Here is a 5,122-nt window from a genome sequence, read left to right as displayed (position 1 = left end):
TGGAGGAGAGGCACACAAGGACCTGAAAACTAAGGAGAGGGAGAGTAATTTACACCAGGAAACCGGAATAATCTAGAACGTAAGACAAATACGTTGTGTTAGAAAGAGTATAAGTGTCCTCGGAGATTTTGTGGTCGAAAATGACCCACACATTTCTAGTGGATAATTACATTATGGAGTCAGAAAACTCGAACTTCACTTTCTCCCTCACAGCATCTCAGTTTACATTACAGGGAGCTGCTTCATTTTTATATGTTTTTCCTCTAGCTAGGTTCAGGAAAATACATACATTTTCTTACAACCTAGATAATCTTCCATTGACAGAAGAATTCTATCGTGTCCCAGGTTCAACAGCCTACCCTCTTGCTCAACCACAAAACACCCTGGGGGGGAGGGGATTAAACAACATAGAAAAAAGCAAGCAAGCAAGTAAACACAAAAAGTAAATATAATCATATTGGAAGATGTGAACACACAGAGTATTTCTAACTAATTATAAAAAGACCTTAAATTATGTGCAATTTTATATAATGTTTTAATTTTGTACTTTGAGTCAAAGATCAGTAAAATTAGTTGTTTTGTAATTATCATTACTGAGAGTTATGACCACTTTTAGAGATGGAACCAAATATGTAATGGCTCTGCTCTGATGATAATTTCAGTCTCTAAGAAGTCTGTATTTGCCAACAAATTTTAAATTTGTACAGAGCAAGGGGTATGCCAATTTTGTATTTTTTAGTCCTAGGACCATATACAATAGGTCCTCAGTAAATGTTAGCTGCTTTTTTTTCTTACAATTTTAAAGAATTTCAATTGTTGTTCAAGTAGTTTTCTCCTTTTTCCCCCATCCCAGCCCACCCCAAGCCCTTCCCATCTCCCTCCTGTTTTGACCCCCGCCCCCTTGTTATTGTCCATGTGTCCTTTATACTCGTTCCTGCCAACCTTTCACCCTTTTCCCCTGAAATTCCCTCCCCTCTCCTCTCCGGTCACTGTCAGCCTGCTCTCAATTTCAGTGTCTTAAGTTATATTTTGCTTGTTTGTTTGTTTTGTTGATTAGGTTCCTGTTAAAGGTGAGATCATATGGTATTTGTCTCACACCATCTGGCTTATTTCATTTAGCATAATGTTTTCCAGTTCTGTCCATGCTGTTGCAAAGGGTAGGAGCTCCTTCTTCCTTTCTGCAGCATAGAATTCCATAGTGTAAATGTGCCGTAGTTTTTTGATCCATTCATTTACTGATGGGCACCTAGGTTGCTTCCAGCACTTGGATATTGTGAATTGCGCTGCTATGAACATTAGGGTATATTGGTTCTTTTGGATTGGTGTTTCAGGGTTCTTAGGGTATAATCCCAGCAGTGGAATTGCTGGATCAAAAGGCAGATCCATTTTTAGTTTTCTGAGGAAATTCCATACTGTTTTCCATAGTGGTTGTACCAGTCTGCAATCCCACCAACAGTGCACTAGGGTTCCCTTTTCTCCACAACCTTTCCAGCACTTGTTGTTTGTTGATTTGTTTATGATGGCCATTCTGACCAGTGTGAAGTGGAATCTCATTGGGGTTTTAATTTGCATCTCTCTGACAGCTAGTGATATTGAACATCTTTTCATGTGTCTCTGGACCCTCCTTGGAGATCCAGAGGAGGTATATCCTCCTTGGAGAAGTGTTTGTTCAAGTGCTTTTCCCATTTTTTAATTGGGTTGCTTGTCTTCTTAGAGTGGAGTCATGTGAGTTCTTTATATATTTTGGAGATCAAACCCTTGTCTGAGGTATCATTGTCAAATATGCTTTCCATACAGTTGGTTCTCTTTTTATTTTAATACTATTTTCTTTAGCCATGCAGAAGCTTTTTATTTTGATGAGGTCCCAATTTCTTTATTCTTTCCTTTATGTCCCTTGCTCTAGGGGACATATCAGTGAAAATATTGCTGGATGAAATATCTGAGATTTTCCTGCCTATGTTCTCCTCTAGGACTTTCATGGTGTCACAAGTTATATTTAAATCTTTTAGCCACCTCAAATTCATTTTTGTGATATTAGCTGCTTTAAATTAAATTAAAAACAGATGAAATTTATTAGAATAAAAGGATCTTTGAAGTGAATTATAAACCTCAAACAAAAATAAGGTAACATTTAAAAAATATTAAAATACTGGTAGCTGAGGCCACCCGAGTGGCCACCACCACAGACACCTCTAGAGGGGTCCAGCTGAAGAGGAGGTGGAAGTGTGGCTGGCCCCAGCTTTGGATTCTGCTCTCCATGGGTACCCAATGGGGTGCTACAGTGCTCCCTCCCTTGTTGCTGGAGGAGTTGTTGTCCACTCCAAAAATGAGTCTACAGGGTGCTTGTGGGGGACATAAAAAGATCAAGACACAGACATCAAGAGATAGATGAAGGTCAAGTGACAGGTCACAAGATTCATCCCGTGAAAGAACAGAATCTGAGCTTAATCCTAGTGTTAGAAATGTTACTTCTCCAACACAACAGCACCATGGTGAAGGAGAAAAGATCCCAGTTCCTCCCGTCTAAGCAGTCCTCATCCACCCAAAGCATCTCCAGTGGTCCCAGGAACGATTCTGGGAACAACAACAGAAACATTAGTCAGTCAAGTTCAGACTGTAGCTGTAAGATGTCTGGGCAGGTGGTGTTTGTATATGACAATGCAGAAGAAAGAGCCTGGACTGTAAGAATGTCAGAATGAGTGACACTAATATTGGCTACCACTAGATTTGTCCTGGACCCACCCATGTTTATTGCACAGCCAAATATGGTGTTGGGCAGGATGTTTTGGGATCTGGCAGAGAACATAACTTTACACATCCCAATGAAAAGAGAGTGTGTGAGGTGGCAGAGAGTTGGCTCCACTGTGCTTTCAGCTATTCTTTTTCACTGTAAAATAGGAGTCAATCAACCTGGTGGTATGTCTGCTCCTGAACTGAGAGAGGCCTGTGACTGTCTTTGCCTGTGTTTTGAATATAGTGCTAATAAATGTAGAGATCCCAGTGCTCTGATGCATGAGCTATCAAATGAGGGTGCTTGTAGGCAATTTGGATGCCATCTAGAAGAAATGGTTCTGCCTCTCACAGTAGCTGGTGCCCAGAGTAAGGAATGGGAATGCCACATAGTAGTGCCTATGGATGATGATGTGGTTGATTGAGATGAAGAGCATCCCCCCTAGATGGGAGGAGAGTATTCACAAATTATTTATAGCACAAATTATATAGATTTTTCAAGTGCCAGTACATTGAAAACAGAGATGCTGTCAAACCAGTTTTAAAAGAGAGGGGTCTTAAGAAGATTAGATTTAGAATAAGAGGTTATCCTACCTATAAAGAAAAGTAAGGAGAAGGTCTGGGGGCCCCCCAGAAGTGATTTACAACTAGGTATTGTCCAAGGCCCTTTACTTGCATGTGCTGCGAGAAGGAAGAAAGAGTTGCATGTAGCCTTTCAGTGTGGGAAGAGTAAATCTGTCACCAGCCTTGCGGCAGCCGCTGCAGACATTCCCCAGGAACAGCTGGTAGTGGTGCACCAGCTCCGAAAGTAGTTGAGCTGGATATTCTCCCCATCCATCCCCTTTCGGGTAACAATGACCTTGATCCTGATGCACCGAATCCAAGGCTGTGATGCTGATGTTCCCTGAGACCATATCATGCTACTCTTGCCAGTGATGTTGCCCTCTCCCCATCCTGCACTTCAAGGCCATTCTCTTCACCGGCGAGATGCACGTAACAATGTTTAGGATATTGCAGTGTAGCCTTTTGTCAAGAGCAAAAGTAGCTGAATTTTTTTTTTATGAGTGCAAATCTAGTACCTGAGGTTCCAGTTATAGAAATGTAGTTGTTCACTCGTGGGTTTGTGAAATTGGTCGTTTCTACAGAGAACATTCCTTTTTCATACATCGAGGTCTTTTCAGAAGTGGTGGGAATTGGCAGCTGGGGTACTTTCAGTTTAGACTGGTATTTGTCACACCCCAGACAAAGTGCAGGATATTACATAACTGCACTTTATAAATGGTGGTTAAATGGAATTTTTCAAGCCATTTTATAGTTGCAATGCACAATGTAACTTAAGTAAGTGCTTCTATCAAAGTATTCCTGCAGTAAAATGTGTATAGTTTACTGTCCATGATGAGCACAAAAATAAGTATTTATCATTGGGCTTATTGGAATGATTAGAATGGGATTCAATATCTTAACAGTTCAGTTATTGCCAGCGCCGTTTTCACCCTTTTAAAATAAGTCAGATGCAGGGAATGTGAACATCATGGGTGGCTTCTTATCCAGCCCGCCTTACCCTTAATCTGTTCACAGATATTTGTTTATTAATGATTTTTTTTGTTAGGCATTATGGGATAGGAAAATGAAGTGTTTGCTCTTCATTTAGCAAATGATTGTAAACTCAAGTTTTTCACCAAAATAAAATTCCATTGTTTTAATGTTTCTAATCAACTTCAAGTAATAAAATATGAAAATACGTATTATTTCTAAATTAATCTTATAAAAACAATACATCAAAACTGTAGTTCTATGTCTGTGAAATATGCCATTGGTACTTTAATAGGTATTGCATTGTATCTGTAAGTTGCTTTGGGTAGTATGGACATTTTGATGATGTTAATTCTTCCAATCCATGAACACGGTGTATGTTTCCATTTGTTTGTGTCTTCCTTGATTTCTTTCTTCAGTGTTGTGTAGTTTTCTGCATACAGGTCTTTAACCTCCTTGGTTAGGTTTATTCCCAGATATTTTATTTTTGTTTCTGCTATATCAAATGGGATTTTTTTCTTGATTTCTGCTTCTGCTGTTTTATTGTTGGTATACAAAAATGCCTTTGATTTCTGGATATAGACTTTGTATCTGCTGTTTTGCCAAATTCATTAAGGTGGTGAAAGACAAATACCATATGATATCACTGTTAACAGGAATCTAAACAATAAAACAAACAAGCAAGCAAAATATGACCAATGACACTTAAATACGGAACAGGCTGACAGGGTCCAGAGGGGAGAGGGGAGAGAATCATAGGAGAAAAGGGGATGGACTCACATGAACAAGTATAAAGGACACATGGACAATAACTAAGGTGGGGGGCAGAAATGGGAGGGAGGTGGGGAGCACTGGGGTG

The 5,122-nt window shown here is 39.7% G+C and overlaps 1 pseudogene; it reads left to right on the top strand.

The window, feature by feature from the left end:
* Positions 1-2,292: 2,292 nt before the first annotated feature.
* On the top strand, positions 2,293-3,622 carry LOC118989758 (BTB/POZ domain-containing protein 10-like; annotated as a pseudogene).
* Positions 3,623-5,122: the final 1,500 nt, after the last annotated feature.

Source organism: Sturnira hondurensis, unplaced genomic scaffold (genome assembly GCF_014824575.4).
Source record: "Sturnira hondurensis isolate 20B ecotype Veracruz unplaced genomic scaffold, ASM1482457v3 Scaffold0000780, whole genome shotgun sequence".
In the NCBI taxonomy this organism is placed as follows: Eukaryota; Metazoa; Chordata; class Mammalia; order Chiroptera; family Phyllostomidae; genus Sturnira; species Sturnira hondurensis.
The sequence above is the reverse complement of the archived record's forward strand: the minus strand, read 5'-3'. Positions and strand labels throughout refer to the sequence as shown.